The sequence below is a fragment of the Procambarus clarkii genome, chromosome 81 (assembly GCF_040958095.1).
Source record: "Procambarus clarkii isolate CNS0578487 chromosome 81, FALCON_Pclarkii_2.0, whole genome shotgun sequence".
In the NCBI taxonomy this organism is placed as follows: Eukaryota; Metazoa; Arthropoda; class Malacostraca; order Decapoda; family Cambaridae; genus Procambarus; species Procambarus clarkii.
The window spans coordinates 20965187-20979151 of NC_091230.1; the positions used below are offsets into that span (position 1 = coordinate 20965187).

Consider the following 13965-nt stretch of genomic DNA (forward strand, 5'->3'; position numbering starts at 1 on the left):
TCTGTGAGGGAAGACTTTAGCGTAGGATAAACAGAGAGTTGCTGCCTTGTTTACTTCCTGCGCTCATTAAGATAGCGCAGTAAATACAGGTGGAGGTGTAGTTGTTTAGGGTAAACGTGTAACAGGAGAGGTTGGGCATTGACACTGGAGTGTGAAGTCTCCGTTGAGCAGCGCCTCCACGCAGCTGGAAGATTAGCGACGACCGTACAAAACTAGAGCCAAGAAGCCGCTGCCGTCTTGCAAACCACGACTGACAAACAAATCCAAATTTCATATTTATCCCGTTATGAGAGATCCCTCTTCTTCACCATAAGAAACCTATGCTGCGAACCTATGAAAATAGGTTCCTAAATAAAATAAAATCTATACACAGTATGCTAAATATCTGATGCTTTCTGGAAAAATGGAACAATAGGATTGCGTTGTGTGAAGGGTCGTGGTGATAGCGGGTAGCCTAATGTGTTTATAATGAGGTCTGAAGACTGTGACCCAACACCACACAGGGCTTCTGGCCTCCCTCAAACCTCTTCTAAGCTTTAGCTTATATTTATCAAATAGCTTTTAATGTATGTCAGCTTTATACAAAAAGTATAACTTTAATGATAGCTGTTTCTTTTGTTTTACATTCAAATAGTGAAATTTAAATTGATGTAAACAATAAGGATTAAATTTGTAAGATTTTCGCAAAATTCTTGTCCCTTTACATCATGCAACAAGAGTAGGGTACATCATGCCACGAGAGCAGGGTACATCATGCTACAAGAGCAGGGTACATCATGCTACAAGAGCAGGGTACATCATGCTACAAGAGCAGGGTACATCATGCTACAAGAGCAGGGTACATCATGCTACAAGAGCAGGGTACATCATGCCACGAGAGCAGGGTACATCATGCTACAAGAGCAGGGTACATCATGCTACAAGAGCAGGGTACATCATGCTACAAGAGCAGGGTACATCATGCTACAAGAGCAGGGGGTACATCATGCTACAAGAGCAGGGGTACATCATGCTACAAGAGCAGGGGGTACATCATGCCACGAGAGCAGGGTACATCATGCTACAAGAGCAGGGGGTACATCATGCTACAAGAGCAGGGGTACATCATGCTACAAGAGCAGGGGGTACATCATGCTACAAGAGCAGGGGGTACATCATGCTACAAGAGCAGGGGTACATCATGCTACAAGAGCAGGGTACATCATGCTACAAGAGCAGGGTACATCATGCTACAAGAGCAGGGTACATCATGCTACAAGAGCAGGGTACATCATGCTACAAGAGCAGGGTACATCATGCTACAAGAGCAGGGTACATCATGCTACAAGAGCAGGGTACATCATGCTACAAGAGCAGGGTACATCATGCTACAAGAGCAGGGTACATCATGCTACAAGAGCAGGGTACATCATGCAACAAGAATAGGGGTACATCATGCTACAAGAGCAGGGTACATCATGCTACAAGAGCAGGGTACATCATGCTACAAGAGCAGGGTACATCATGCTACAAGAGCAGGGTACATCATGCTACAAGAGCAGGGTACATCATGCTACAAGAGCAGGGTACATCATGCTACAAGAGCAGGGTACATCATGCTACAAGAGCAGGGTACATCATGCTACAAGAGCAGGGTACATCATGCTACAAGAGCAGGGTACATCATGCTACAAGAGCAGGGTACATCATGCTACAAGAGCAGGGTACATCATGCTACAAGAGCAGGGTACATCATGCTACAAGAGCAGGGGGTACATCATGCTACAAGAGCAGGGTACATCATGCTACAAGAGCAGAGGTACATCATGCTACAAGAGCAGGGTACATCATGCTACAAGAGCAGAGGTACATCATGCTACAAGAGCAGGGTACATCATGCTACAAGAGCAGGGTACATCATGCTACAAGAGCAGGGTACATCATGCTACAAGAATAGGGGTACATCATGCTACAAGAGCAGGGTACATCATGCTACAAGAGCAGGGGTACATCATGCTACAAGAGCAGGGTACATCATGCTACAAGAGCAGGGTACATCATGCTACAAGAGCAGAGGTACATCATGCTACAAGAGCAGGGTACATCATGCTACAAGAGCAGGGGTACATCATGCTACAAGAGCAGGGTACATCATGCTACAAGAGCAGGGTACATCATGCTACAAGAGCAGAGGTACATCATGCTACAAGAGCAGGGTACATCATGCTACAAGAGCAGGGTACATCATGCTACAAGAGCAGGGTACATCATGCTACAAGAGCAGGGGGTACATCATGCTACAAGAATAAGGGTACATCATGCTACAAGAGCAGGGTACATCATGCTACAAGAGCAGGGTACATCATGCTACAAGAGCAGGGTACATCATGCTACAAGAGCAGGGTACATCATGCTACAAGAGCAGGGTACATCATGCTACAAGAGCAGGGTACATCATGCTACAAGAATAGGGGTACATCATGCTACAAGAGCAGGGTACATCATGCTACAAGAGCAGGGTACATCATGCTACAAGAGCAGGGTACATCATGCTACAAGAGCAGAGGTACATCATGCTACAAGAGCAGGGTACATCATGCTACAAGAGCAGGGTACATCATGCTACAAGAGCAGGGTACATCATGCTACAAGAGCAGGGTACATCATGCTACAAGAGCAGGGGTACATCATGCTACAAGAGCAGGGTACATCATGCTACAAGAGCAGGGTACATCATGCTACAAGAGCAGGGTACATCATGCTACAAGAGCAGGGGGTACATCATGCTACAAGAGCAGGGGGTACATCATGCTACAAGAGCAGGGGGTACATCATGCTACAAGAGCAGGGGTACATCATGCTACAAGAGCAGGGGGTACATCATGCCACAAGAGCAGGGGGTACATCATGCTACAAGAGCAGGGGGTACATCATGCTACAAGAGCAGGGGGTACATCATGCTACAAGAGCAGGGGGTACATCATGCCACAAGAGCAGGGGGTACATCATGCTACAAGAGCAGGGGGTACATCATGCTACAAGAGCAGGGGTACATCATGCTACAAGAGCAGGGTACATCATGCTACAAGAGCAGGGGGTACATCATGCTACAAGAGCAGGGTACATCATGCTACAAGAGCAGGGTACATCATGCTACAAGAGCAGGGTACATCATGCTACAAGAGCAGGGTACATCATGCTACAAGAGCAGGGTACATCATGCTACAAGAGCAGGGTACATCATGCTACAAGAGTAGGGGTACATCATGCTACAAGAGCAGGGTACATCATGCCACGAGAGCAGGGGGTACATCATGCTACAAGAATAGGGGTACATCATGCTACAAGAGCAGGGTACATCATGCCACGAGAGCAGGGTACATCATGCTACAAGAGCAGGGTACATCATGCCACGAGAGCAGGGGGTACATCATGCTACAAGAATAGGGGTACATCATGCTACAAGAGCAGGGTACATCATGCCACGAGAGCAGGGTACATCATGCTACAAGAGCAGGGTACATCATGCTACAAGAGTAGGGGTACATCATGCTACAAGAGCAGGGTACATCATGCTACAAGAGTAGGGGTACATCATGCTACAAGAGCAGGGTACATCATGCTACAAGAGCAGGGGTACATCATGCTACAAGAGCAGGGGTACATCATGCTACAAGAGCAGGGTACATCATGCTACAAGAGCAGGGGTACATGATGCCACAAGAGCAGGGGGTACATCATGCCACAAGAGCAGGGAACATCATGCCACGAGAGCAGGGAACATCATGCCACGAGAGCAGGGAACATCATGCGACGAGAGCAGGGGGTACATCATGCCACAAGAGCAGGGGGTACATCATGCCACGAGAGCAGGGGGTACATCATGCCACGAGAGCAGGGAACATCATGCCACGAGAGCAGGGAACATCATGCCACGAGAGCAGGGGGTACATCATGCCACAAGAGCAGGGGGTACATCATGCTACAAGAGCATGGAACATCATGCTACAAGAGCAGGGGAACATCATGCTACAAGAGCAGGGTACATCATGCTACAAGAGCAGGGTACATCATGCTACAAGAGCAGGGTACATCATGCTACAAGAGCAGGGAACATCATGCCACAAGAGCAGGGGGTACATCATGCTACAAGAGCATGGAACATCATGCTACAAGAGCAGGGGAACATCATGCTACAAGAGCAGGGTACATCATGCCCCAAGAGCAGGGAACATCATGCTACAAGAGCAGGGTACATCATGCCCCAAGAGCAGGGAACATCATGCCACAAGAGCAGGGAACATCATGCTACAAGAGCAGGGTACATCATGCCACAAGAGCAGGGGTACATCATGCCCCAAGAGCAGGGTACATCATGCTACAAGAGCAGGGGTACATCATGCCACAAGAGCAGGGGTACATCATGCTACAAGAGCAGGGTACATCATGCTACAAGAGCAGGGGTACATCATGCTACAAGAGCAGGGGTACATCATGCCACAAGAGCAGGGGTACATCATGCCACAAGAGCAGGGGTACATCATGCTACAAGAGCAGGGTACATCATGCTACAAGAGCAGGGTTCATCATGCTACAAGAGCAGGGTACATCATGCCCCAAGAGCAGGGAACATCATGCTACAAGAGCAGGGTACATCATGCTACAAGAGCAGGGTACATCGTGCTACAAGAGCAGGGTACATCATGCTACAAGAGCAGGGTACATCATGCCCCAAGAGCAGGGAACATCATGCTACAAGAGCAGGGTACATCATGCCCCAAGAGCAGGGAACATCGTGCTACAAGAGCAGGGTACATCATGCTACAAGAGCAGGGTACATCATGCTACAAGAGCAGGGTACATCATGCTACAAGAGCAGGGTACATCATGCTACAAGAGCAGGGAACATCATGCTACAAGAGCAGGGTACATCGTGCTACAAGAGCAGGGTTCATCATGCTACAAGAGCAGGGTACATCATGCCCCAAGAGCAGGGAACATCATGCTACAAGAGCAGGGTACATCGTGCTACAAGAGCAGGGTTCATCATGCTACAAGAGCAGGGTACATCATGCCCCAAGAGCAGGGAACATCATGCTACAAGAGCAGGGTACATCATGCTACAAGAGCAGGGTACATCGTGCTACAAGAGCAGGGTACATCATGCTACAAGAGCAGGGTACATCATGCCCCAAGAGCAGGGAACATCATGCTACGAGAGCAGGGTACATCATGCCCCAAGAGCAGGGAACATCGTGCTACAAGAGCAGGGTACATCATGCTACAAGAGAAGGGTACATCATGCCCCAAGAGCAGGGAACATCGTGCTACAAGAGCAGGGTACATCATGCTACAAGAGCAGGGTACATCATGCTACAAGAGCAGGGTACATCATGCTACAAGAGCAGGGGTACATCATGCTACAAGGGCAGGGGTACATCATGCTACAAGAGCAGGGTACATCATGCTACAAGAGCAGGGGTACATCATGCTACAAGAGCAGGGGTACATCATGCTACAAGAGCAGGGAACATCATGCTACAAGAGCAGGGAACATCATGCTACAAGAGCAGGATACATCATGCTACAAGAGCAGGGTACATCATGCTACAAGAGCAGGGAACATCATGCTACAAGAGCAGGGGTACATCATGCTACAAGAGCAGGGTACATCATGCTACAAGAGCAGGGGTACATCATGCTACAAGAGCAGGGAACATCATGCTACAAGAGCAGGGAACATCATGCTACAAGAGCAGGGGTACATCATGCTACAAGAGCAGGGTACATCATGCTACAAGAGCAGGGGTACATCATGCTACAAGAGCAGGGGTACATCATGCTACAAGAGCAGGGTACATCATGCTACAAGAGCAGGGTACATCATGCTACAAGAGCAGGGGTACATCATGCTACAAGAGCAGGGAACATCATGCTACAAGAGCAGGGGTACATCATGCTACAAGAGCAGGGAACATCGTGCTACAAGAGCAGGGGCACATCATGCTACAAGAGCAGGGGTACATCATGCTACAAGAGCAGGGTACATCATGCTACAAGAGCAGGGTACATCATGCTACAAGAGCAGGGGCACATCATGCTACAAGAGCAGGGAACATCATGCTACAAGAGCAGGGGTACATCATGCTACAAGAGCAGGGTACATCATGCTACAAGAGCAGGGGTACATCATGCTACAAGAGCAGGGGCACATCATGCTACAAGAGCAGGGTACATCATGCTACAAGAGCAGGGTACATCATGCTACAAGAGCAGGGTACATCATGCTACAAGAGCAGGGGCACATCATGCTACAAGAGCAGGGGTACATCATGCTACAAGAGCAGGGAACATCGTGCTACAAGAGCAGGGGCACATCATGCTACAAGAGCAGGGGTACATCATGCTACAAGAGCAGGGGTACATCATGCTACAAGAGCAGGGTCACATCATGCTACAAGAGCAGGGGTACATCATGCTACAAGAGCAGGGAACATCATGCTACAAGAGCAGGGGCACATCATGCTACAAGAGCAGGGTACATCATGCTACAAGAGCAGGGAACATCGTGCTACAAGAGCAGGGTACATCATGCTACAAGAGCAGGGAACATCGTGCTACAAGAGCAGGGGCACATCATGCTACAAGAGCAGGGTACATCATGCTACAAGAGCAGGGTACATCATGCTACAAGAGCAGGGTACATCATGCTACAAGAGCAGGGAACATCGTGCTACAAGAGCAGGGGCACATCATGCTACAAGAGCAGGGGTACATCATGCTACAAGAGCAGGGGTACATCATGCTACAAGAGCAGGGTCACATCATGCTACAAGAGCAGGGGTACATCATGCTACAAGAGCAGGGGTACATCATGCTACAAGAGCAGGGGTACATCATGCTACAAGAGCAGGGTACATCATGCTACAAGAGCAGGGGTACATCATGCTACAAGAGCAGGGGCACATCATGCTACAAGAGCAGGGTACATCATGCTACAAGAGCAGGGAACATCATGCTACAAGAGCAGGGTACATCATGCTACAAGAGCAGGGGTACATCATGCTACAAGAGCAGGGTACATCATGCTACAAGAGCAGGGTACATCATGCTACAAGAGCAGGGGTACATCATGCTACAAGAGCAGGGTACATCATGCTACAAGAGCAGGGTACATCATGCTACAAGAGCAGGGAACATCATGCTACAAGAGCAGGGTACATCATGCTACAAGAGCAGGGAACATCATGCTACAAGAGCAGGGGTACATCATGCTACAAGAGCAGGATACATCATGCTACAAGAGCAGGGTACATCATGCAACAAGAGCAGGGAACATCGTGCTACAAGAGCAAGGAACATCATGCTACAAGAGCAGGGGTACATCATGCTACAAGAGCAGGGTACATCATGCTACAAGAGCAGGGGGTACATCATGCTACAAGAGCAGGGAACATCATGCTACAAGAGCAGGGGTACATCATGCTACAAGAGCAGGGGTACATCATGCTACAAGAGCAGGGTACATCATGCTACAAGAGCAGGGTACATCATGCTACAAGAGCAGGGAACATCATGCTACAAGAGCAGGGGTACATCATGCTACAAGAGCAGGGGTACATCATGCTACAAGAGCAGGGTACATCATGCTACAAGAGCAGGGGTACATCATGCTACAAGAGCAGGGGTACATCATGCTACAAGAGCAGGGGTACATCATGCTACAAGAGCAGGGTACATCATGCTACAAGAGCAGGGAACATCATGCTACAAGAGCAGGGGTACATCATGCTACAAGAGCAGGGGTACATCATGCTACAAGAGCAGGGGTACATCATGCTACAAGAGCAGGGAACATCATGCCCCAAGAGCAGGCTACGTTATTAACGTCACATATAATTAGAATCAGTAAATAAAAATTAATATGTTTATCAGATAAATATTAACAATTGTGGCTCAAACTGAACAGCCGAATAATGTGAATTAATTTTAATAAATATAATATGAAGTTAAAAAAATGATTAAATAAAAAATTAATAAAATACGGGTAAAGGGGCACCCATGATGACTGGTGCTGTCTCTTTATTAGAAATATGAGCTGCCATCTCCCCGCTATTGATGAGTGCTGCCATCTCCCCGCTATTGATGAGTGCTGCCATCTCCCCGCTATTGATGAGTGCTGCCATCTCCCCGCTATTGATGAGTGCTGCCATCTCCCCGCTATTGATGAGTGCTGCCATCTCCCCGCTATTGATGAGTGCTGCCATCTCCCCGCTATTGATGAGTGCTGCCATCTTCCCGCAATTGATGAGTGCTGCCATCTTCCCGCTATTGATGAGTGCTGCCATCTTCCCGCTATTGAAGAGTGCTGCCATCTTCCCGCAGGAACTAGCAATGCCAACATGCCCCCGAGGAGTGAACGACGCCGTCCTGCCGTCCTGCTGCCCCTGGCATAACCGCCGCCGTCCTGCCGCCCCTGGCATAACCGCCGCCGTCCTGCCGCCCCTGGCATAACCGCCGCCGTCCCTGGCATAACCGCTGCCGTCCTGCCGCCCCTGGCATAACCACTGCCGTCCTGCCGCCCCTGGCATAACCGCTGCCGTCCTGGCATAACCGCCGCCGTCCTGCCGCCCCTGGCATAACCGTTGCCGTCCTGCCGCCCCTGGCATAACCGCTGCCGTCCCGTCGTCTATAAGCAAGCACCAACACGGCGCCGACGGCCTCCTAGCCTTTGATCCCATCGCGACCCATGAAGTAATCAATCATTTAAGGTGACCGGGAAGCGTAGACTGAGGTCTTCACACCTAGGTCACACAAAACTGGTCACTACCATGCCCGAGGTCACTGCTCTATTCCCTTAACGATCGCAAAAAATCTATTATCAGTTGCTGTCTGGTATAATTTATGTCGCCAGAACCCCCTCTTCTGAACGCCACGTTATCTATGATTAGTTGTATTGATATCGAATCGCTTGGTTGAGATTAAACGAGATATCGTGCAGAATAAGGGTACATTCTAGCGTTAATGGGTGTGGCTGACTTGCCTACACATTATACCAGCCTCATTATCACATGTTGGTGTCAACCATCAAGAGCTAACATGCCGACACGTCTTCCTCCCTCTTGTCACATCTGAAAGTCTCAGAAAAATAGACCAATTGTACTTTCATTTAAGACAAAATGCTGCCAAGTCTTGCATTTCATCGACGTTAATCCGAAAATAATCGAATACTCTTACATTTAACAAATAGCCTAACCATATACAAAATACATTATAACGTCTCGTTACAATTGTATTTTATGTATACAGGTTTCATTATATATAACGTAATTACGTTATTATATACGGATTACTTTGTAACTTTTAACATTATAGCGGTTCCTTATAATGTTTCAAAATTTCCATGCCATCCACCGCTCGGAAACATTAGTCTAATACATATACCGACTTATTGAACGTTTACACCTGGCAACCGGTTAAGAGAGTATAACAAACAACGGTTTAACTCAAATATAAGTTAAATTTATTGTGTATTGCATAGGCTTCAGCACAGGCATAGATATATTACGTATATATATTTATATAAATATCTATATATATGTTCTTAGTGATTATATATATATATATATATATATATATATATATATATATATATATATATATATATATATATATATATATATATATATATATAATATTTAAATGCAAATTCAATAAAAATAATTCCAATAAGATATAACAAAATATTCAACAAATAAGGCAAATATTTTAACTAGCTCGTTTTTTTTTTTTGCTTTTAAAGTTTTTAATAACAGTTATTTAGGTGTTTTTATACGGGAGCGCACAAGGCCTTGTGTATGTGTGTGTGTGGGGGGGGGAGGGAGACAATGCGCAAGGAGGTGCTTGGAGGCTGGCTGACCCACGTGAGAGACGTGACTATAGATTAATGTGACCTCATATACCACGCCGCGGGGACTTCTTGCGGCGTTTGCATTAGTTTATGCGGCGTTGGCCGCGGTCAATGCGGCGTTGGCCACGGTCAATGCGGCGTTGGCCACGGTCAATGCGGCGTTGGCCACGGGCAATGCGGCGTTGGCCGCGGTCAATGCGGCGTTGGCCACGGTCAATGCGGCGTTGGCCACGGTCAATGCGGCGTTGGCCACGGTCAATGCGGCGTTGGCCACGCTCAATGCGGCGTTGGCCACGCTCAATGCGGCGTTGGCCACGCTCAATGCGGCGTTGGCCACGCTCAATGCAGCGTTGGCCATGCTCAATGCAGCGTTGGCCACGCTCAATGCGGCGTTGACCAAGGAGAGGTTTTGGCATGTTATGCATCCTTAGTTGAAATGGTTCCTGTAGAAACATGAGTGTAGAAAAAGGAAGTTGCCTCAGGACCTGTGTGAGTCATAAACTCACCATATATATGAGGCTAGAGGGATCATGAGAACTACGTCAGTCATTAACTCACCATATATGAGGTTAGAGGGATCAAGAGAGCTACTTCAGTCATTAACACACCATATATGAGGCTAGAGGGATCATGAGAGCTACGTCAGTCATTAACTCACCATATATGAGGCTAGAGGGGGCCATATGATTGCTACATGAGTCAGCAACTCACCATATATGAGGCTAGAGGGGGCCATATGATTGCTACATGAGTCAGCAACTCACCATATATGAGGTTAGAGGGATCATGAGAGCTACGTCAGTCATTAACTCACCATATATGAGGCTAGAGGGATCATGAGAGCTACGTCAGTCATTAACTCACCATATATGAGGCTAGAGGGGGCCATGAGAGCTACGTGAGTCATTAACTCACCATATATGAGGCTAGAGGGGGCCATGAGAGCTACATGAGTCAGCAACTCATCATATATGAGGCTAGAGCTACCATATGAGGAGTGGCGGTGCTAGCATCAGGCAGAAACAGCTCCCTGTCGCTGCTGTTTTATCTTGCCTTCGATGACATAAATTAAGAACCATTTCTAGTAAAAATTAGGCTATTCAATTTATAATTTTTGGGTGTTTTGCGTTCCGTCTGGCAGCCTTTTACGGCACGTAAATAGTGATGATGATGATAATAATTATTATTATTATTATAATGGGTTGTTGTGGTTATAGAGGGTTCCCTGGACCAACTTCCCCCCCCCCCCAGGGGGCGCCGCCCACAATAGGGGCGTAATAGTTCCCGCGCTCCTATTTACTGTTCCGTGAACATTGAACCCGGAGATCAATTTGAAGTATCAATTTTTGATCACTATTTCGTTAGTAATTGTATTCCATTCAGTTGATGAGCGCCAAAATATTATACACTAGACGAGGCCCATCGGTGATGACAAACATATTTCTTCTTGCATCTCGATAAGAAAGTTTAAAGTTATTTAACTATTTATGAATGTTTTTTTAGTCCGGCAAAAACTGGTCTTTAGCAGCATGTTGATAAGAGTAATTATATTGTTATCAGCGTGCTAGATGATGTTATTACACTCGTGCTAGTGGGTGCTAGCTCCTGGGCTCCACCCTTCCCTCAAGCCACTCTGGCCAGTCCATGTGTAAAGGACCAGAAATAACGAGACGTTTGACATTATTGACATGTATAATTGTATTGTATTATAAGTCGTAAATTACTTGTATTAGAAGTGTGTAAGGATCACGGTGTGTATACACTACCGGCGGTACGAATACAAATATGAATACACCGCAACCATACGAATATGGGTGCGAATACATCGTGTATAGCGGCGTATATATACACGGAGTGACGGCGTATACACCGCGTATAGCGGCGTACATATACACGGAGTGACGGCGTATACACCGCGTATAGCGGCGTACATATACACGGAGTGACGGCGTATACACCGCGTATAGCGGCGTGGCAGGTGTTGAGGATAGTCTGAGCTAAGTGGTCAGCGGAGATGTCATTATTATGTCATTAATGGCAGCCAAAGGCGGCTTCCCGCGCTGACTGTGATCCAGACTGTTCCTGAACTGCTGACCTCTTGTTCAACGGCCCCCACATGTTTCTTCACGTCAGTGTGCGTCCACCCCCCCCCCCCCCCTTTACCTGAAGTTACCCAAGGGCCACTATCTCTAGTGGCCCTCGACGGGGGTGGGGGGGGGGGAATAGGAAGCCGGCGGCTTGTCAAAGGTCACCTGGAATTTTTCCCCAGTTGAATCTTGAGGTAAAGAGAATTTGTCTTAATGTTTAGGGTGTAATCGGTGTGAGTCCCGCTCCGTGAACCTTTCCTGGTAGGAGACTCACCTTAGACTTGGCGGGAGTCTGTCGCTCTCCTTTGATGGCTCTCCTGAGGTGAGGTCGCTGTGCTCGGGTACTGTAGTAGAGGAGTGTAAGGTCGGGAGGAGGGGAGCAGGGTAGGGAAGAAGGGAGCAGGGTGGGGAGTAAGGGAGCAGGGTGGGGAAGAAGGGAGTAAGGGAGCAGGGTGGGGAAGAAGGGAGCAGGGAGCAGGGTGGGGAGGAGGGGAGCAGGGTGGGGAAGAAGGGAGCAGGGTGGGGAGGAAGGGAGCAGGGTGGGGGAAGCCGTGTACACAAGGAGACAGGACGTCACCCAGGAGGGTTCCTAGTACCGCCTTTACGCAAGCTTACCGAGCAAGAGTTGCGTCAAACACAAACCAGGATTAGCAAGAGAGATAAATCCCCCGGACCATAACAACACGTTAACCATCTGGACGCAACACAACCCCAACACTGTAAGCGACTTCCTCCCAGCTGGTGTCTGCGCCTCCGTCGGCGCTAACCGGTACTCATCTTGCGTAAACTGCCACCCATTGGAGCACCCATGATAATTTTGACACCTGTGTCATACCGCCACGCCGCTCTTTGACTCTGCAACCTTGCCCGTCTTCAGGGTGTAAAGTGCCCCCTTCCCCCCAACATACCCCATGCCCCCATACGCTGCTATTTCTTGATCACTGAGCAGGTAGAGGAGTAATGGGTTGCTGGGGGGAGGATGGGGCTGGGATAATGGGTGGCGGCGTTTGTACATGGTCTGAAGTCTTCACTATGGTGCTATGACCAAATTCGTTCAGTACCGTTGTGGTTAAGTGAGGTCTTAACAAAGTTGTTAGGAACCAACTAGCCTCGTATCTTTTATCAGGAATTGTCTTGAATTCTTCTCTGCGGGACCTTTGAGTCTGGCGCCGTTGACTCGGCGTTAATTCGGTCGTTTGCAAACGGAGGAATTTAGATTCGTGCGCACCAGTCTCTGTTGGTGGTCGTCTTTCTCGTTACTGTTGGAATCAACGGCTTGTTTAGCAGATTTGTCCCATGGGGAGACAGTCATGAGACTGCTTATATCTGTACGACAGGCATGATTATATATGGAACGGTAGGCATGACTATATATGGAACGACAGGCATGATTGTATATGGAACAACAGGCATGATTATATATGGAACGACAGGCATGATTATATATGGAACGACAGGCATTATTATATATGGAACGACAGGCATGGTTATATATGGAACGACAGGCATGATTATATATATGGAACGACAGGCATGATTATATATGGAACAACAGGCATGATTATATATAGAGCGATAGGCATGATTATATATGGAACGACAGGCATATTACACAGTATATGGAACGACAGGCATGATTATATATGGAACAACAGGCATTATTATAAAAGGAACAACATGTATATTATATATGAACAAACATGCCTCTGGTGTAACAGGCAGAGTCTGTTGTCTACGGAGAAGAGAAGCAGCCCGTAACAGCTGTCTAACTCTCAGGTACCTATTTATTGCTAGGTAACAGGGGCATCGGGGTAAAAGAAACTCTGCCCATTTTGTTTCCGCCTCCACCGGGGATCGAACCTGGAACCTCAGGACTACGAACCCGAAGTGCTGTCCACTCAGCTGTGAGGCCCCTTCATCAGGTTGTGATCGGAGTGATAAAACTCGAAATTTAATCCTTTGCGCCGGTGAACGGACATTACGACGCAC

At 47.7% G+C, this 13965-nt stretch overlaps 1 protein-coding gene across 3 annotated transcripts in view; it reads right to left on the reverse strand.

Annotated features, from left to right (window-relative positions):
- LOC123773203 (T-box transcription factor T-like) overlaps nucleotides 1-13965 on the reverse strand; it is a 214721-nt gene that overhangs the window by 147902 nt on the left and 52854 nt on the right. The gene's annotated exons all lie outside the window — the stretch shown is intronic.